General features: G+C 48.5%; 1 long non-coding RNA gene across 1 annotated transcript; it reads right to left on the reverse strand.

The window, feature by feature from the left end:
* Window positions 1-1,279: 1,279 nt before the first annotated feature.
* LOC139829217 (uncharacterized) lies at window positions 1,280-11,677 on the reverse strand. The gene is made up of 2 exons (XR_011741604.1): window positions 11,556-11,677; window positions 1,280-3,237 (listed from the first exon to the last, which is right to left on the reverse strand). It is a non-coding gene; the product is annotated as an uncharacterized lncRNA (long non-coding RNA).
* Window positions 11,678-21,784: the final 10,107 nt, after the last annotated feature.

Genomic DNA, 21,784 nt, shown 5'->3' on the forward strand with positions numbered 1-21,784 from the left:
TTGCTAGGAGAGGTCACATAGCCTGAAAAGCCTCTAACTACCTCCTGACTTTACACAAATATTATTAATTCTGAAGTGAATAACACAGCACAAGTCAATATAGATCACATGAAAAGCAGACAACAGAAAGCTGTGATGAAACAGTGCAGCCTCTGTCGAGATCTAACCTGCTTGCTGGCTAAATCACACATCTGCATGGATGCAGGTCTCATCCTTAGCCTGTGTACTATTGGAGTGGGCTCCAAATTAAAAGAAAAATCAAGGTGGAAGACAGTAAGTCAGAGGAAGTGAGCCAAGAGAGACGAGTATGTGCACTCCTCGGATTCAAGGGTTACTGTCACTTGTATAACAAAGTTGGTCATAAAGTAGTTCTATATATAGATGATGAAAAGCTTGGGCCGTTCCCAATCAGATATGGCAGTATTGGAACTGGTATTAGGATAAGTCTAAGAAAGAACAAGATCTAAGAAAATCTGTCATGCTACTATCAGAGTTATGGCCAGTTAGAGTCTCAGAGTTTCTTATGGGCCTCATGAGAGGATCCCAGTCCTGTGCAGTGCAAACACATTCCAAGCACATTTTGAAATGCTGCCCAGGAGATGTACAGAAGCTCAGGGCTTTCCAGAACTCTCTGAGCATCTCCAGTGCACTGTTCTCCCTTCTCAAGCACAACCAGGTTCAATATTCTGAATATTACAGAACAAACGACTCATACTTCATGCCAGAGGAAGCTGCACCGAAGGCCCGAGTCCAGCAGGCAGATGGACATGGGAGAATTGAGTGATACCTGTCCCATGGAGATCTGCTCAATGAGAAAACAGCAACCATCACTGTGGGGCAGCATAACTGGGATCTTATAGCACATAACCAGCTAGCAAGGTTGGTGTAACAAGGTGCTAACTGCCTAAAGAACATCATATGCCAGCCTAAACCACTGGATTTTGTATTCTGACTAAACCTTGGCTTTCTCTTCCTCATCTCAAGAGGCTGGCAGACTTTCCTCCCCTCAACCACTGTTGCCCTCAGGGTTCTCTTCTGGGTATTCTTTCCGTATAACGTAACACAACTCACGGGAAGTGGCTATCACGAGCACTTCTGGCAAAAGTATTCAAACCATTTGTGGTTCTCTCCCTCTACACATTTTAACCACATGCACCTTTTCAAACGCTGCTCAGAGACTGACAGGCATGCAAATCATTCCAGAAACTACAGAAAATGGGGGAAAAAACCTGCTGCACTGTTAAGGCTGAGAACAAGAAAATAACTTTTTGCATGAGTCATTCAACAGCTCCTTTATATGTAAATATATCTGCAAACCATCAGCATCTATGGGGAGTACAATTTACATTTTGAATGATCAAAATGTTTAGTATTGGCAGAGAAAATGTTTAAAAAGAGAGAAGGCGATGGTTTAAAATTTAGAAACTTAGTCAATCTTGCCAGATTATGATCTCAACTTCTCTCCTTCCAACAAATACTATGCTCCATAAAAACAAAATGAAATAGAACAAAATGCTTTTAAATTGACATTTGGAAGTTCCCCTGATTTTCAAAAGAAAGAGAGGAAGGCTACAAATGCAATAAATTTCAACAAATTAGTAGAGAAATATAAAACTTGGCCCATTAAATATGATTCAGAGACGGGAAGCGCAGGAAAGACTAACACATGAAGTGTGCAGAGCCATAACATTTGCAACAGCTGTGTTATGAAATGCACTTGGTATTCCGGGAAGCGAGAAACAAAATACTTTGTTAAAACACTTGTGGATGTACCGGTGGCTGAAAAGAAGAGAGAAAATCAAAATCACAGTTTAACCATTAGCACCATTGAGGATACGGTCTCTGGTATGTAGTTTATGCTGTGATTCACTGAACAAGACAACTCAGTGATGGAGGCATCATGTCCAAGGGACAATGTGCTCGACTCCCTTAAAATTAGTGCAGTTTCTCTGAATGACCTTTATGTACTCAGGCAAAAAGCCTGGCTTCAGTGCCAATACTCCTGTTAGCACAGGTAAATCCATAGAGCTCAGATCCAGACCTTGGTCCAATCTTTGCACAGGTTGAGAAGTCTCACAGCCTGATGCCATGCACTTTGGACCAATTTCTAATGTTTCAAGGTCAGATTTTGACTGTGTTTTGTCTTGTTTCTTCAAATCCCTTTCTCAGATGTCAGTCTTGGTAGTAATTAGTTTAAGATACCCACAGACATGTATTCTGTCAACATGGTCAAGGTTAAACCAAATAAATAAATGAAATTGAAAAGCAACATCCAGCTTGCTGCAGAACTCTTATTGGAAAAAAGTGAAGCTTCAAATCTCACAATTCTCTGATTATAGCGCTATTTTCAGGAAAAGAAGTAAAATTCAGAGAAATGGCATTCGTGCTCTGGGAAATACTGTTTTCCAAAAGCCTTGGCTACCATAGTAACATGATTTATTCCATACTCTCTGCAGTATAGTCGATTAGCTCCCTAACTGAAAGACAATTACCGTAACTAGAGGTGTACCTGGCTGGAAGACTACTGAAATGTTGCTTATGAATGGCAAAGCAGAGCACTCCAAATTCCAAATTAGTAATCATTATTGTCAATCCTGGAGGACGTTTCTGGCAGTGGTTTAACCTCAGCAATACAAAAAGGCACGTTTATTAAATGGATGCTGGCAAACCCCAGTCACCGAGATTCCAAAACACCCCCTGCCACATCTGCCAATCTGTATGTGAAACAGCTAGGTGAAAAAAAAAAGGGAGAAGAAGAAAAAATTTGCTCTTGTATGCCTTTACTGCATTCTGCAGCCATCACAGATATAACTTTTGGCTGTAAAAGTGTAACAGAGAAGGATTTTGTGAGCAAGTTGCAGAAATCCACTTATATTAATACATGCAAAATTCAGGTTGTACTTAATTGTTGTAAACGCAAACATCATTATGGTGTCTTTGGTGTCAGAGGCCGTGCAGAAGACCCCTGAGCTGTCCCTACCCAGCATGAAGGGCTTTATGCCACCTTCATTACCATCAGGGACATCGATCACCCCAACATTCATTTTGCTGCTCTTTACACTTGGCTCCATTGGCCTTCCCATGGCTTTCCTCCAGCATAAGTGTGAGCAGATGCATATTCTGAGATTATTTGACTTCAGCTTTCATTCAAGCCGATAAGCTGCTAGCAGTATTTCTTCTAACACACATCCCAGAAACATTCTTCGTGTCTTCTTTGGAAACATCAGATGCTGGCCACTGGAAAAGAGAAAACATCTGTTTTAATCCTCCCAAAGGAACATATCGAAGTTTTAATGCAGCTTCAAGGCCTTTTACTCAACTAAAAAACACCCCTTTAAAAAACTGCTGGGTTTTTGTTACTGTGCTTTTTTGTCTTTAAACAAAGCTACTAGTTTCTGTTCTTTTTCTTGTAAAGCACCACAACACCCTTTCCCAGGTTGAGATGGCCAAGGAATGGTCCTTCCCAGAAATTTACTCCTGATAAACAGCTGTTCTCCAGAACAACCTAAGCTTATCCTCCACAAAAACTAGCTTCTAGGCTCACAGTTAATAGATCTTACCCCTGCTTTGGAGGCTTTAGACTAGTTAAACTAATAGTCTGAACGCTTCCTCCTCCTCTCCATCTCGTCAGTGAAATCCCAGGAAGGCCCTGTCACCATGGTGGAGGCTGGCACAGCAACAGCATGTGGGTATGAATGCCATCTCAGCTATGAATGTGAAGAGCACAACAAAACCTCATTTTACCCACCAGAAACCATCACTATATTTATCTGTGTCTTCCTGAACAGCTGAGAAACTTCCCATGGTGTTCTGGAGCTCCAGATCCTGAGAGCAGCTATGAATAGCAGCTTTAAATTTAACCAAGCCTGGAAAGAGAGTGAAACCTAAATGCTACAAGACGATGCCAGTTCAGCTGGCTCAGAAGCCAACAAAGCCTCACTTTGCTAGTGGCATGGAGATAAATTCCAGCCCCCAGGGCGAACAGCATCAATGCTGCAAAAGTGGTGTGACTTTGCATGACTTAGGCAGGGCTGAGCCTGGAGCAGCACAGCTCCCCCAGGAATTATTTCTGCTGGCAGAAGCCAGAAGGGTGGTCAGACCCAAGTGAACCTTCTGGAGGTGACAGCAAGTTGTATGGACTCTTGCTGAGCAATTTGACTCTCACATTCCTTTTCCTATAGCTTGTTCAAGTATGACTAAGCTAAGGTAAGGTGCCTGAACTGTTATTCCACCTCCGTCACTGGGTTGCCTTAATGCTAAATAACAAGTTTATAAAGAGCCACATGGCAGTGGCAGCTGAGCTGGATGGCAGAGCTCCTGCTGACTTCAGCGGTGACAAGAAGATTCTGTGTGTTCTCTGCTGAGGTTTGGTTTTGTACATTCGGTGTGGTTTTGCCTTTCAGTTTGGGATACCACCAACAGTGACTAGAAGCTCCAGAGGTGGCCAGTAGAGAAAAAACAAACAAAACACACAAACCTATAAATCTAACTAGGACAGCAGTTGGGACAGGGAGTGGGAGGCTGTTTGAGAACTGTGGGTTGAGTGGTGGTCTTAGAGTATAAAAACAATATCCTTCTGATGTGATTAACTAGAGGCAGGCCCCGGATTTTGTGGAGTTTTCTTAGGTTTTATAGAATAAAGACAGAAGCCTGGCTCTATTTCATCATAGTTATCAGCACGCCTGCACCCCTCCACCCTTGAAGGAGATTAGTAGTGATAATGCATCTGGTACCTGCCCCAGCAATAACAGATCTATGTGGAGAAGATTACAAGAAATTGTTTGGACTTCTGCCCAGTCCTAGAAGTCCCACCAACGATTTCCAAAAGTCCCATCAGTTTTTATGGCTTGTCTCTTAAGAAGGCTGCTGAAACCTACTTGAAGGAGACACTTTAAAAAGATTTCTTTGCAGACATTTATTTCTGGCCAAATTATGATTGCTTGGAGGAAAAAGAAGCCACCATACAAATCTTGTTAGAGACTTCAGCAGGAACTCACAAACCCATGCAGAACCGAGATAAGCTAAAAAAAGCAATAGCATCCAGGAAGGAAAGACAGACCAGCCAGCCAAATGCGACTCTAATTCCAACCCATGACAGACCCCTGGGGCAGCTCCAAAGCCACTTAGTACAAGTGTGGAGCTGGGCCAGGAGGAGATGCTGGCACCAGGCAAGCAGCTCTAGCAAGTCCGGACTGCAACTCAATGATTTGCTGAGGGGGACAGAGTCGGATGGGCTTGTTACCCCCAGCACCATGAACGGACAGTCCCCCATCTCTGAAACCCTCCAAGTCAGACGGCTCTGGGGACGCTGTCATCCCTGAGTTCCCTGAAGAGCAGAACGAGCGCTCTGTGCACGCATAGAAAAAAGAGTAAGAGCACATCTGCTAACGACACAAAAACACGCTGGCAATGCTCGCTGTGGCTTGGCAGAGGAACCTGTATCAAGCATCTGCAGTCCAAGGTCTAAAGGGCGATCTGTCTCCAGAGACGCCTGTGGCTTCAAGGATCTGTGTCCTGGGGCAACACTGGTGCTTCTGCAGCACAGAGGCTGCACCGGGCCTGCGAAACCTGCCAAGGGAGTGCTGTGCCCATTTTATGCACACAGGAGGTGAATTTCCCAGGGGAGTTAAGGGGAAAAAAGCATGCAGGGCTGATAATGTGCCTCTCAGACCCCTCTAGCTGCCCTCACTGGAGGGACAGCTCTGCCAGTGCAGGCAGAGTGTGTGGGACATGAGCACAGGATTACTGGGTGCTGGGAATATTTACTACAGCAGGGACTGGGAAATGCTCCCCTCCCCCCCTTTTTTTTTCCTCCTTTTTTTCAGGGATACAGTGCATAGAGCTGCCAGGGAGGTGACTGCACCCATTAGTCCTGTGCAGGACTGTGGGACTGGTGACAACTGTCTGGCCTGGGTGTCCCCAGGCAGCACTCTGGGTGCTCTATGGGGGAGGTAAATGAAAGGAACCAGATACTCCAGGACCAGGCAGTTTCTAGCGATGACAGCTAGAAACCCACCGCAGGCTGTGCCACACTGCTGCACTCTCTCCAACCAAGCAGCTCTTTCCCATATAGTTACACCCTTCGAAAGGAGAAACTGGAAGCTGCTTCTGCTCCAGTTGCTGGAGAGTAGGTCCCAACCTCCCGGGTCCAGGTGAAGGTGCTTGCTGGATGCTGTCCCTGCTGTAAACCCCATGGGAAGGCCAGGGAGGGCATCTGTTCCCAAGACATTTATGATGTTGCCGGGTTTTTTTTGAACCACGAATTTGAACAGAAACCATGTTGCACCTCAAATGTCACTGCTAAGCAGAAGGAAAGCCATGAATCTTTAGCAATCTTCCCAACATCATGATTTTCTAGTAGAAAATGAATATACATTGGAAGGAACACTACAGCTGTGACTGCCTCAGTGAAGCCATTAACAAACGCAGCTTAACACATCCAAGTGCAGTCAACGCTGTCTGGGGGATTCTGGGTCTTTCTCCTATCCTTCTCTCCCCATTGCTCTGCTTATTGTTTGCTTCATTGTTAATCCCACCTAATTTAAAAATAGGAAATTGATTTCTCATGTATCCATTACAAACCAAATCATTTCTTTATTACAACAAGGATCATATTTCATAAGCAAGTCATGGAAAATTAAAACCATGCCTGTTGTTTTGATGAAATAATAGAGAGAAATGCTGGAGGGGAAGGCTCAGACAGCTGGGGGCTGTCATGCAACCAGTGGTGCAAGTTAACTCCTTGCAGGCACCCAAGGCTCCCACAGCTGCCAGTTTTCCTCCCCCAAACTTCTGGTTGCAGTGCTAAGCATTCCCTTATCGCTAAACCTCAAAAGCATTTAAGAGAAGGAATACAATCCCTCTGAATAAAGTAGGTAAATAATTTTGGTGGCTGGAGATGATGTTAACAGAATGTTTGCAGCCTGCCTGTGTGCAGAACCCGATACCTCTCCATATTAACACTACTGAAATTAGGTGCCTGACGGTTGCTGTTGCACAGCGTATACAACACAGGAATACACAATACCAGCCACACATTATGCTACAAGGACTTCTAGGGTAAATATTTCCCAGCCTTGGGCATATTAGACCATTGTGCTTTGCTGCCAGGTAGGGGGGTTTAGACTGAAGGGGAACCACATTGGCCTGTAGAGATATTCAGTGTACACTGCACACAGGGCATGTCAGCACAGCAGGCACCTCAGCCAGATCAACAACCAGTGAGCAGTGTACTGTGACTTGGAGTAGATGATAAATTAAAACAAAATCCATTGTGTGCACTACTGAGGATTTATGGACTGCTCTATGAACCTCCCTGTGGCGCAGACAGGACATGGGTCCTCTGAAAAGTAATCCAGATAAGTACAACAGCTCGCAGGACATTGCAACATCAACCCAAAGTTCACTGACTACTTCATTAACATACCGACCTCTAGCATTTACAGCCAAGCAAAACCTCTTCAATTTCCCTATCAGAAGCAAAAAGATCAGCAAGTTATCACACTGTGCAGAATGTTTTTTTTAATGTACTATCTGTAGATGTACCCATGTAAAATTACCATGTCTCAGGACAAAAAAATTAGCAAAACTATCACAAACAGACCACAAACAGACTCCATAAGAGCAAAGGGTAGCAGAAGAGATCATTTCAGAGCAGTAATTCATATCTAGTCTGTTCACCTCTCTGAGCAAGAAACTATTTGCCTTCATTTATTTGGGGTAAGAGTCTCTCGTTTTGACAAAAGAGCACATCGCAGCACCTTACAAGTCTGTTCCTCTCAAAGTCTGCCACGGCTCAGGAACTTGCTGTTCTTTCTAGAAGTTAAGGCCAGCAAGATTATCACGCTACAGTGATTCCTACAGCAGTTAGAGGACTGCAAACAGAGCCACCTCACCTCATCCCTCCCCTGCTCCGTGAGGAGGTCGGGCAGCGAGCAGTCGGCCTTTGCCAGCTCACTGCAAAGAGCTTCCTCGCCAGCGAGCCAAAGAAAGTCCTCTTCAAACTCTTTATGGTCCTTTTGCACTGATGATTCTTAGAAATGGAAAACAAGTTTTGTAACTGAATGGGAGCGAAGGAAACAGGCTCCTTCCAGGAACATCCTGCATCATCTGTCCTGCCCCCACCTCCAAAGGGCTTGTCTACAGCTGGCGCTGGGAGATACCAGGCTCTTTTCTGATAGTTTCTCTATTGGATGCTACTGGGTTGAACCAACTTATTTATGCAATGAAGATCCCAAGAAACAGTCCATGTAAAAGACTGCAACTTACCACCAAGCATCTCCAAGATCAGCTAAAACGACCAAAGCTTTCCCAGCTCTGCAGGGTTCTCCTCCATAAGAGGCATTCCCTGTTGTGTGAGATGCTTTACGCTACTTTCTGGGCTGCCTTTGCCAGAAATTCAGTCTGCTGCGGTTTCTATCGGCATCTTAAAGATTGCCAAGTACATTATAGAATTATTTTCAAGAAGTTTCTTCTTTGGAAAAATATCTTCCAGTAGTTCTAATGAATATTTGTTTTGATGATCTCTTTGATAAGACAGTCACAAAAAGAAAAAAATCAAAATCAGAACTACAGAAGCATTCAATTGCACTTGCACAACAGAGCCAACTCACCACGCTAGTATTTTAATGGAACCACTGGATGTTTTCATTAGCTGTGTTTGCCACTATGACAGCAACAATAACTCCCAGACAGAAGTTGAGACAAGACATAGTCATTAGGTCAAACCTTTGGGATAAAGCTGTCATCGCGAAACATAAATGTAAGTTACTCTCCCACTGCCCCAGCTCTGTGAGCTGTGCTATGGGTTGTCTAAGCAGGATAAAGAAGTGGAAGAAATGAGGGTCATTCTGCCTTCTGCTGTTCTTCACAATTACCCCATGTTTAATTGATCTTGATTAATTATTTAAGGTAAATGGAGCTCTCCTGACCTAATGGCAACATGTAAACTGATTAGCTTTACAAAGCCAGCAAAATGATCTGCACAGTGAGATCAGCTCTTGCAATGTATTATTCAGAACAAGTTATCCTGTGTCACTTCTGCCAAACACAAGACAGCGATCGCAAAGGTGTGATGTGGGTCCCCTTGGGGTGGGGTCAGACTCCCCCTGTCCCTCAGCACCGGTGGGAAAGGAGGAGGAAGAGGATTATGAGGAAGAGAAGGAGGAGAAGCTGCCTGATGGCAGCATGTGGTGCTTCCCAGGGGCTGGGAGCACGCGGGGAGCTCGGGGAAGGCAGCAGAGATGGGGAATGATGCACCTTGCAAGGCAGGTTTGAGAAGCCTAGAGGGACTGGGCTGCGGTTTGGCCAACAGAGCCAGAACTGCTGCTGGCACAGCCCAGCGGAGCAAACTGACCCTTCGACTGGCTCTGTTACGGCAATCCTGTCACAGTACCCCACTGTAACATCACTAGTGGTTAACAGGGGAAAAAAAGGCATTCTCTGCACAAAATAAACTATCTTTACTAGAAATCAAACCCAGATAAAAGCTTTCCATGAGATTCTGCTTAGATCGAGGCCTGAGCTTTGCAAAGGGAGTTGAAGTGCCCATCCAGACTGATAAAATTGATTCCTGGAGTATCTTACACACATCAGAAGAAAGTGATTTGTTTAGATATCTACAGTATTCTCCATCTTTTCTGGCCAGTTGCTGAGGCAGGTACACAGATAAATGAGAAGAAAACGCTCTTTGGCTTTTGCTTTGGCTTCAGGAGAGAAGCAGATAAGGCTGATAAGGCAGTAAGTGAAATTCTCCTCCAGGCTCCCATGCAAATATGGGCTTGGGCAAAGGCTGCTCAGCTACAGGAGAAACACTGCTCTGGTTGTTTGAAATAACAGCAGCCCCAGGCACAAACACAACAATAACCTCCTGTCTCCATCAAAAGCTCCTTGTCCAGAGAACTTATGGTCAAAATGGGCAAGACCCAGAGCAGCTGGGAGGAAAAAAGAGGAGCCCAGAGGCACAGGGGTGGGTGGGATCCACAGGAGGTGGATCTTTAGACACAAGCCAAAGCCACCACCCCTGGGGAAGAAGCCTCCCTCAGGCTAGCTCTATCCTTGAAGGTGCTATTAGTTTACAAAATACAGAGGTGACAGAGATGGGGACACCAGATGCCACCTCACAAGCCAACAACACCAGTGAGGTCCCCATCACCACAGGTTGGAAGGAGACAACACCCCATTTGGTCAGTAAGAACTACCTCAACCATCAGGCTATGCTGCCAGAGGCTTTGAAATCATCCCTCTCCTTTTTAAACAGATTCATAAAGTCTAACGAGCCATATTACAAAAAAAAAAAAAAAAAAATATATATATATATATATAGAGAGAGAGAGAGAGAGACTTTCTGCCAAATTGCTGAGACTTCAGGGTTCCCACCCAATCAGTTACTTTTACATCCCAACAATTCCATCCCTGTATTTATTTCTACTCCATTTTCTACCTCTGGGACCAAGCAAGCCATCGAACCTGGATTAAACATGCCAAAAAAGAATTTAAGGCTTGACATGGCCAAAATAATGGTTTCCAATGAAACAAAACAAAAGGCTAAGATGAAGTAACTATTTCAGCAGCTTGTACAGCCATGTAAATAGATGTTGCCAAGGGAGACTGAAGAGTGATAAGACTCCACCACCCCTCTGGAGGTCACAAAGGAAGCATTCAGATCCAAACCCCACTTCCCAGCAGCATTCACCACTTCAGCTTCAGCTGAAATAGTGGATAAATCACTTTTTTTTTTTTTAAATAAAAGTTTTAAGAAGGAACATAAAAATCCAGACTTCCCAGCTGGGCACTGGGAAGGCATTTCCTCACAGGGTGGGCTTCATTTCCGAGCAGTGGGACATCTGCAGTCTCCTAACCGTGAGGAAGGGACCAAACAGACCTCATGCCTGACCCAGGCCAGCAGCAAGTACGAAAGCACTCAGTATTTGTTTTTACTGAAAAATATGTATTTCTTTGGATGCTAATCTTCACTGACAACCCCCAGACCTACCAGGCTGCCTCACTCCAACTACTCCAAAGGCGAAAACCAGGCAGAAGGGGCTGGCAAGGCTGGAAGAGCTGAGCCTCAGGTCCTGCAATGCTGGGGATGTGCTGTGGGCTGCACCTGGGGAGGTTCAGGTTGAACATCAAGAAAGTTTCTCCTGGAGGGTTGGTGCAATGCAGTGAGGTTGCCCAAGAGGCCGAGGAGTCTCTGTCCTTGGAGGTTTCCCAACCCAGACACAGGTGATCCAAACTAGCCTTGGCAACACTCAGACACCAAACTGGAGTCCTCCTGAGGTCCCTCTCACCCAGCGCTTCCATAAACACGAAGGGAAATGCTACAAAAGGAGATGAATACAAGATTTACCACAAAAATACGACCAGCAGGTACAGGAAAGAGGCAGCTCTCAAATAAGTGGATTTATCCCTGTGTATGTATTAGCACTGAACCTGATAAAGCCTAACTACACACCAGCTTTAATTAAGGGGACACTTGGCAGCTCCCCCGTCTACTGTTATCCCAGGGACACCCACACCAGGCAAAAACACTCAGGAATGCAGCTCCAGCTCACCCGCTGGCGTAACGTGTTTGTTCCCCGACGTGTTGGATTCCTGCTCGCAGCCGGCTGTGTTGGCCGTACAGTTGCACTTTGGTCCAGGAACATTTCACCTGGATGTACAAACTGAGTGTTACAGCCACCAGGGTAAACATTGTCTTTTCAGAGGGCAACACACACACACTGCTTTAAGTAAACTGGTGGACATATCGATTTTATACGCATTCTGCCTTTTCAGCAAATTACCAGGGCAGAGTGTGCCAGTTTTGCAGAAGTCATGGGGATTCTACTGGCCTGGGGAGGGCTTTTCTTTCCAAGGAGGGGGCTGGCACAGTAGTTATGGGAAAGCTGGAGCCCAAAAGCATTGCAGCAGCCCAGGTCACCACGCTCATGGGCTCTCACTCCCGGGGAAGCAAAACCTGTTGCTTTTTGGGGTGGTCTGGGTTTGGAGGGGCAGGGGAGAAGGGAAGAGGCAGGGATGCCGGGTGGCTCAGGCTGTGGTGAGCAGGGACAGGCAGCTCAGGCTATAAGCACGGTTTGGTTCCTGGGAAGAAAGAAATCTAACTAGAGCCTGCAAGTGTGTATTAGTCTAGACACTTAAGATGCATCGGGAAATAATTCCTACCCAACCGCATCCTCCCCAGTGTTGTTGCCTTTGGGCAGAGGGGCAGTACAGCTCCAAAGGAGACCTGACCCAAAATCCTGCACACCGCTGCCACGCAAGTGTTCGGTGGTGAATGGAGCATGCAGGGTTTTGGGGAGGCTGCAAGGAGACATGTGCCTCCAGCAGAGACCAAAAGCGCCCCAGGCTCCAGGCTGAGGGTTCATGGCTCAGATCACAATAGTGACATTGAGCACATCTCTCAGTTACCACAAGCTGCATTGCCCATGTGATGCCTCCTTGTCTGCTCAAACCAGGTCCCTTGTCCTAAGGAAATTGGTCCACGAAAGCCAGGCTGCTCCTCCTACACAGGACCCCGCTAACATCGGCTGCGTCCTGCACAAAGCGGCACAAAGTCCCGTCACACGGGGCTGTGTGTCCACCCCACAGGACAGGCTGTCTTGGGTCACTTCATCTCAGTGCTGCACAAAAGAAAGCAGGATTTGGGGTTTCTGTAACTGAATGTTTTGTTTGTTTTAAAAGTACATCTTGTTTCAAGTGTTTCAGGTAACCGCTGAAGAGAAATTCAACACTCATGGTGCAAAAAGTCTCCCAATGAATACACATGCACGCATCGGTTTAGGAGGGAGCATGCTGCCGGGACTTAGGTTGCCCCCTCTCAGCTGAACTACAATCCCAGGCTGCAAATGTGCTCTTAACAGACTGCATTAACCTAAATTCATTTTGCAGGAGGCTGAGCTACCCAGCACACACGCCGAGGACCAACAGGCTGGTTTCTGTGGCTCCAGTAACTTTACCATCAAGCTACAGGGCCTTGCCCATGCGTTGAAGCCCCTCAGAACAATCAATGTTTAACCCCGGTAACCTAAAATGACCCAGCAGAGAGGTGCCTCATGTCTGAATAGCTGCCAAAGAGTTTAGAGCAAACCTGAATAAACTTCACCTCCAATGGCAAGGTGAAGCTGGCCACATATGCACTCTTTCCAGCCAGAGATCTCCCCTCACCCAGGCACTCTCTCAAGGGAAAGCTTCTGTCCCAACTAGGACCAAACACTCATATGGTCAGACTGTTAATGAAATATGCTGCTTATATCTTAATACACAAATAGAGGGAGCAGGGCAAAACAACCTGCCTCTACTCACCTGCTGTCTCGAAAGGACAAAATACATAGAAGTTTCTGTGCACCAGAAATGAAAAAAATAATCAGGATACTCGGGACTGCCACAAATTGTAACAACTCACATAGGTCTGCAGGTCAAAGCATTACTGGAGGAGTGCTAGCTGTGTGTCTATTAAATTACTAATTTCCATTACAAAGCAGCTGCCATAACCACACTGATTTGTCTTAATAGGGTAATAAAGTAACTGCTGTGATATTGAAAGATAAGGGAACGCCAATGCCGACTGAGTGCTGCACCGCCAGGATTCTGTTCTGGAGGTTACAGAGCTGAACGTGCTCCTGGTCCTTCCATAGCAGCCAAAACAAGTCTTGCTTCTAAGTCACAGTGATATAAATGCCCACCCCAATCAGCAGCACTGAGGACATGTTTAGACAGTTCACGTACGAATTCCGTGTACAAACCCTTTCTGTTCCTGCAGACAGCTTTTCTAGTGAAGGGATGAGCTGCTTTTCACACGAAGCTCTTCCAGCAGAAATACCCAGGGGGAAGTAGCATGGCTGCCCCTTGTGCAAACTGGGGACAGGCTGGTTTGGGGGTGACTCAAGTGCTCCTACCAGGTCAGATCACCCAGGCAAGCGCCAGGGGAAAACGCACAGCCCAGCAAAGGACAGTACCCATGTGCATGCAGTAGAGCAGAGCACCCCAAGGACAGGAGACAGCTGGTAACTTCAAGGGAAAGCATCAGCTGAGCAAGACTCAACCCTTACAGCTCACCATTGCTATACTGCAGGGCTCACCTAGAGCCTGCCCCAACACCCATCACTTGTCTTCACAGAATGGCTACATGGGGCCACACATTCCCCTCTTCCACTGCACACAGGAAAGGGCCTTTCTGCTGCTCCCCAGGTAGCACCTCCAAGCAGAGCTCCAGCTCCTCCACTCTGTCTTGTAGGGTCTGCCCACCCTCCAGGCACCTCCCATCAGCACTAAAGAGGCTGCTCTTCCTGCCCTGGCTCTGCTCCTGATCATCACAGGTGCTGGGGAGGTTGGGAAGCAATGGGTTATCCTGGCAGTAATGGGGATGGAGAGGGGAAACAGCCCTTCCCTTGGAGATTTGGCTGTTGCCAAAAAGATAGGTAGTCAAGGGGTATGAACAGTCATGGGACACACAGCCATGTATTACCAAATTCTGCTCAGATCATTTCAAACACCCTTATTCTTACCCAGCCTGGCCATGGGTGTGTCTATACGCATTCCCCACCCTCCTCTCATCCCTTGCTTCAGAAAATCACACTGAGATATCCCTCACAGCTGAGAGCCGAGCACCTGTTCTGGAGGACAGCCCGCAAAGAGGCTCCTTCGATCGCCATCTCGTGGTGGCAGCCGGCAGCCCGCCACATTCATGTCCCATATCCCCATGTCTCACATCCCATGTCCCACATCCCCACAACCCACATTTCCCCATCCCACATCCCCTTGCCAGGGACCCAGAGCATGCTGGGGATGGGGCAGGGGCTGGGACACTGCTGTACCACGGGGTGCTGGGGACCCACAGCACCCATCTGCACTGGACACTGCTCAGGTCCCCTCTTACTCATAGAATCATACTCATACTGAATCAAGTGTGACCTGACGGTGTCAGTGGGTTTACAGCTGTGTAGTGCCTGCAGGTCTTTGTGGAGCTGCTCGTGCTCAGAGCTCAGTCATACCCCAGGAATCACCCCCAACTTCAATAGGAGATGTATCAGGAGATTAACACGATGTGGGTGATGATGTTTCGACCATGCTGAGGTTTCATGCTCCCAGTCTTGTAATGGATCTTAAAAGTTCAGCTCTTCACACCCCCAGCACACCAGGTCTGGAGGGCCCACCGTCAGGGACCCCAAAACTGCTGTAGGTGTCACAGGTTGGGCACCCTCGGAGGTGCCCACAATGGGGTTGTGCCACAAGAGCCCCTCTATGGTGGAGGGACGGCCCAGGCAGCCGGTGGGCAGCTTTGCCCTGGCACAGCCTTACAACCACCCGGCAGTGCGGCTGCAAAGCTCCAAGGGCAAAGCTCCTGCCTCAGATCCTTGTAGTGTTTTTTTTTCCCAGGCAGGCACTGCAGGAGCCAGCATTGTCCCTTCAGCCCGCACAGCTCTGGGGCTGGTGGCTGAGCCCGGTTTGCCATGGTGGCACCCCACGCCGGGCTGCGGGGCCAGCACTGCACCACTGCTGTGCACACACACTCAAATTGCAGGCTCAGCCAAATGGTTTTCATTAAACCTACAAAGGGAAATTCGCCTCAGAAAGAGCAGATGCCTGGAAGCTCTTCCAGGCCTGAATACCAAAGCGATGGCTTCTGCAATGTGTCCCCTCGGGCAGGGTCCTCCAGGACCTGCTGTGCAGTCCCAGCCCCTCCTCCAGCATCCCTCACCCTTCTTGCCCCTCCAGCATTCCCAGTCCCCCACCAGACTTACTCTTTTTCAGGTTTTCCCCTCTAATTTGGGATGAACAGCACAAAAGAATCAATTTTGCTCCCCACCCCCTTCCCATCTTGCCTCCTCCCCTGTCTGGCAGGTCTGTGTTATTATTAAGACACTTGAGATTATGGTTGTCTGAAAGTCGAAGAATGACAGCAAAGAACCAGATGCTGTACACTGATAAATTACAAGGGCATTATGCAGAGGCAGCTGTACCATATAAAAGCCTAGTTTTTATACCACACCATGATTTTCCATGTGGCATCGTATGGTTCCAGCATCTGGGCGTCACCGTCAATGTCTCCCGTATATTTTGCTGAGCACTGTCATTATGATAATGAAGAAATTGCAGCAGACGTTAATTGCAGTTCCCGCTGGCTATTGCGAGAATTCGAAGGCATCAGAGCGGGCTGGCAGGCCTCCTCTCATCTCATGGGGGGGTTTCTTCACTGTGTTGGCAGCAGACGAGAGAGGTCTGGATGGCTCCGGGTGCTGTGAGCAGCTCTTCCAGTGGCCAGCCCTGGTCAGGACTGGCTGGCACTGGTCAGAGATGAAGTCAGCAGGTCTCCGTTCAGCTCCCACTGCAGAGATTCGTAAATTCACTTCCCCCACTTGGTTTTCTCATTAGTCTTAGCAGAGAGCAGGCACAGACTGCATGCAAGAAGGTCCTCATGTCCCCTCCTCGTTCCCCCATCCTGGCCAGGCAGTGCACAGCAGGGAGGCACCGTGGAGGAGCGCAGCCAAGGCTCGCAGCCCTTGGTTGGTGTTTGGATATGGCCCCGCAGCAGTTAATCAGTTCATAGCCTGGAGGGAAGGCAAAAAGGACTTTCAAAAGTTTATTCTCTGTCTCTCCGTTGTGAATTTGGGAATGTGAAGGCCCTAGGCTGGAGCTGCTGCAGCAGGAGCTGGTAGCACTACAGGAAGGGGTTGCCCAGCGGTGGCTGGGACCCCCTGCGCTGGTGGGCTGGTGGTGGCAGCAGCTTGGGTGCTCATGGTGGGGAGGTGGGTCCCTTGTTTAGAAAACGCAGCTGTAAGATATACATGGATCTGGGGATCTACTGGCAGGACAAAACATCTTCATTTTGTTAGTTAGGTCTGAATTTTGAAACATTTAAATTAGGTTCTTCTTTGGACATAAATATCAAGGCTCACCTCTCTGTCTGTCTTTTCTAACTCCCCTGCAGTCCAGGGAACTCCAGTTGCATGCAAACCTACTCATTCCCAGACATAGTTATAGGATGTATGGAAAGCATATGCCCTTAAATGCTCATGATATAACAGGGGCTTCAACAGGGAGCAGGAACATTTGCCACTTTGATAAGCAATTGCCTTTGTAACTGAGAAAAACCTTTTGCAGGATTTGCCTCGCATGCTGGCGCTTCTCAAGGGCCAGGAGAGCTGCCTTGTCTTGGGCTGTGGTCTTCAGGCACCACAGTGATTGCTCAAATCAAGCAGGATCCCAGTGACATAACCACACTGCGGGTGGCACCAGTGTCACATTGGGGGGCAGAAACCAGAGTCCCAGAGACCACAGGGACAGGAAGATTTAGGTGGCCCAGCCCTGGGCATGGGGACGTGGGACATCATGACAACCCCCCACACCCTGGACTGATTCACAGCTAGACCTGACACCTGTCTCGGGGTGATGGTTTCAGTGTGGTGCTGGGGGGCCATGGGGAGGGTGGCACACAAAGCCTCAGGAATCCACCATGGGTATGTCCTTGCCCAGCAGCAGCAGGGTGAGGATGGGCAGAATTGCTGCCCTGTGAGTCACCCTGCTGTGACTGTCAGACACGAAACCTTCTGCTTTTGTTTGCTCTGTCACCCAGAGAAACAGGGGCTTGTGTCAGCGGCGTGGCTTGCAGAGGGGAGCAGGGGCTTGGGGTTTATTGCACCGGTATCACGGGCTCCGGTAACTGCCTCCCATTTGCTTTGGTGGACACTGAGAGCAATAAAGCATCGCGCCCACCAAAAAGAAGAGCTGCAGCAAGGCAAGAGGAGGCAGCCCCTGTACCTGGGAGCCTGTGGGTTGGACCAGGGCGGCCTCAAAGCCTTCCCCCAGAACTCCACCAAAGGTTTTATGAGTTTCCAAAGTCCATAAAAGCAGGTACCTCCGCTTTCCCCTTCTCGACCCCTGCCAGAAACAGCTCTGTGAAGTTGCAGGTGGGACTGATGCTCTGCCAGGGCTTTGCTGGTCTGATGAGCAGCAGCAAAGCCTGGGAAATCCTCATGTGTTTCTCTTCCAGCTCTCAGCTGAGCAGCAGGAGCGGTGGCAGTGGTGTGTGTCCTGTGCTGTGCCTCCTGCCAGGGCCCCGTGGTGGCCCAGGGCTCCTCTGGCACCCTCGGGATGCCACCATCAACAGGGAGAACTGGCCTCTGTGTCTTATGCAGCTGAACTTGAGAAATTAGCTCATTCACTTCCTCATCACTCACTGTGGCCCACGGCTTCATAAACCTTCCAATGGGGCAGCCCTGGGGCAGGAAGATTTTCATGCAGCACCCTCCACCTCGTCTGTGCACCTGGGTGGACCGATACAGCATTAAACCTCTCTCTCTGAGAGCAGTGCTGGCAATCATGACACTAACCTTTTTTTTTTTTTCCAATGGGCAGCGGAAAATATGATGAGTAAATGTATATGGCTGTGGCCTCAATGGAAAATTACTTTGGGTGCCTGTGCCTGGTCGACGAGCTGTCCCATGAGATGGAGCGTACCAGACTTTAACACAAACAATGAGGATGTGCAGTGACTCAAGGAGGTTGTAAAAAGGGGTGACTTTTCCCCTGTAAGGGGATGTTTTAACTGTCTGCCAGCCCGACTGCACAGCCACTGCCAGGGGATCCCCAGCTCTGCTGGATGGGTGCCAGGCTCCTGATGGGGACAGTCCTGGGGTGCAGTTGTCAGCAGGGAGGGATTCCAGTCAGGAGTAGCCTGGAGAGCTGATTCAGGGAGTATGAAATTAAAAGTGATCCAAGAAGTGCAGTGAGGTTGCTGGGGAAAAGGACACAGGACTGTCATATGCTAATGCTGCTGATGCTGCAATAAAACGAGAGGAGGGAAGCGTCACAGAGATCGAGCAAGCAAAGTGCTTTGTTCACTAGACTCGAAAGCATTTAATATTACACTGAAACAAAAAAGAAAAGCAGTTGTTAAGATCAAACAGCATTCACACTGGCTATTGTCAAACCTCCAGCTACGAGGAAAGAAGAAAAGAAACAAGACGAGGCATTAAACCCACAGGGAGTGGGAGCAGGACAGGCAGGGATGCTCCCATGGGGACACCAGAGTCCCATGGTGACTGATGCTGGCCCAGTGCTGCGGGGAATTAGCTCAGGGCTCAGGCATGGCCCAGCCACAAACCTTCCCCGGCTGCTGTGGGTCGCCAGCCACAATTAGCAGTGATGCTCCAGCAGCTGCATCGGGCGCGTCTCAGCGGGGTGGGACGAGGGACTCGGAACCACAAGGTCTAACTACCCAGTTCTGTCTCTGCTCTGGCTTGCAGGGCCTTTGGAGGTGCCATTGGGTGGTCCTTGGTGACCGAGCACAGCTCCTGCTGCTCTCTGGGCTGGATATGGCCCATTTCAGGGAGAGCCCCCACTGAATCTCCTCCAAAATTTACTTTCTTTCTCTTTGCTTTAAGGCCACAATGGGCTCTCGCCACCAACCCACCACTCAGCGGCGCGGACAGTGTTTGAAATGGGCAACACTGTGGACGTTTGTCTTTAAAATCTCTCCCATCCACATTGAAATCAATAAATAAATAAATAAATTATAAATTAGCCACACTCACATTTCCCTTTCCCCAGCGAGGAAGCGTGTTCAGGAGAGGGGCAGCATCCTGCCCTTCGAGCACCTCAAACAGCCCTGCTCAGGGGCTCAGTGCCCCCCAGTGCCAGCATCCAGCCCTACTGCCTATCGTGGGGAGCAGGCACATCCCACAGCCCCCGATGGAGACCCCACCATGGAAGCATCAGCACAGACCCCTTTTTACTTCCCGTTCCTGGTAGATGTCTTCAACGGAAAGAAAAGGCCTGGGGAGATTTTCCTGCAGGAAATAAAAAATAAATGAAAGGAGAAAGCAGAAAGAGGGAGGCTGCCCATCTCAGCCCGGCGCCGCCTGGCACCTGCGTCCCGGGGCAGGCGTCCAAGCGCGCGGAGCAGGCGCGGTGCCACGGCAGCAGATGGGCACGAAGACAACCCCGAGCCCACGATCCTGCCGCAACTCGGGGAGGGGGGCGGCTGTTTAGGGCAAATTTCCCAGCTGAGAATGTCAAAACAGCTGCCAGCCTGCAGTTTATACACCTATAATTAAGGGGGTATGTGATTTCTAATCCAGCTCAAACGGAGCTGGATTAATTGGCAAACCTAAAAATAGCATCCATGACCATGTAAGGCAAGCTTTTGTGTGTGGATTAAATTAGGAAAGTGGGCTCTGGCTGTTTGGAGGGAGCTGGGAGAGACGGCGGCATCCTTCTGCCTCCAGACAGCCCGTGATGGCCTGGTCCTGCTGAGGGCCAGGAGAAGCCCAAAGACACCGTGCGGTCCAAAAATACCAGCCTGGAGCCTGCTGAGGGAGCCAGGGCAAGAAGGAGCATCCACACCCCCAGGAGATGTGTCCCGGGGGACGGGGAGACTGCTCCCTCAGGGGTGACCCCTTGGTGGCCATGGCTGGAGCTGCTCTGCTCCCCTGCCACGCACCAAACACCCAACTGCTCACCATTTAACTCATCACCTCATTTGCAAGAGTCCACAGCAAGTTTACTCCCTCTGTTTGCAATGCCCAGCAGTCTTACATGATGTAAAGGGACTTTTTGAATTACTGGAGCCTCCCTAGTGCCCCCAGGAGACATCTCCACCTTCCCATGCTGCTCCTGGCTGGCTTTGCACCAACGCAGCCAACGGCAGAAAAACCCCCGTTGAGTTGTGCTCTGTGATCTGCTCCCTTTCTCGAACGCTCATCTACCCAAAGCCAGACTGCAAGGTTAAATTGCTTTTAATTTTTGTTCAATTATCTGCAGTGGCACAAATAACTAACAGCATCGATTTGAACTTGGCACACAAAGGCAGGTTCCAAATGGCAAAGCATGTTATGAGATCGAATTATTAAATGTAGCTAATGAGCAAAATAATGATGTGGTGCCAAGATATAAAAGGTTAGACTTTAAAGTTGTCACAGTTCAAGAGCAAGAAAGATTTAATCACATTCTTAATCAAATATTTATATGATAATGTGCTTTAATCAAAATAATAGCAATTAATTTGGAAAGGAATATATTGTACACTTCCTGTTCTTGCTTTACGGAGGTCTTTTTGTGGTGGGGTTACAGAGCACATATTTCCTTACTCAGTAAAAAATCTCCCCAGTTTTACAGCTGACTGTGCCTGGGGTCACACCGGCAGGACAACAAACTGCAGGAACAATTTAAGCCCTGGGGGTGCCCTCCCAGGTGCCATCGCAGGACCCCAAATGCCATCACAGGAGCCATGCTTGGTCCTGCTCCATCCCACCGTGGGGCTGGGCAGCCGTGGGGCAGTGGGACTGATGCTGGCACCCAGCAGTGAGCCCGGGCCCCTCGCTATGTCTTTGAAGCAGTTACAGTTCACAAATGATTTAGCTGCTACCTCTTTCCCTCTGAATCCTGCCAAATCTCATCACTCCCCTTGGCAGCTGATGCTATCGCAATGATTTCCAGCTGTGCAAGAAGCAGCTTAAAATGGCTGCTGTGCCAGAGCACTGATCCCAACCTTCCTCCTCCTCTTCCTCTGCTGAGCAGGGAGGCAAGGGGACACATGGCCAGCACTTGTCCTCTCCCATCCCTTCTCCAGGGCCCTAGAGTCTCATCCGACCTCCTTGGCGGAGCTCAGGTCTGCAGCTGGATGATGAGCACAGAGATGCAACAAGTTTTGGTCTGGGCTTCTTATTTGGTGTGTTAGAAAGAAAAAAATGGGCAATTTAAAGAAGCAATAGCCACACCAACACCAGGGTTTGATTCCAAGTGCCTGCAAAGCACAGAGGTGGCTGTCCTGTCCACCCTGCTG

This window comes from Patagioenas fasciata, chromosome 16 (genome assembly GCF_037038585.1).
Source record: "Patagioenas fasciata isolate bPatFas1 chromosome 16, bPatFas1.hap1, whole genome shotgun sequence".
NCBI lineage: Eukaryota > Metazoa > Chordata > Aves > Columbiformes > Columbidae > Patagioenas > Patagioenas fasciata.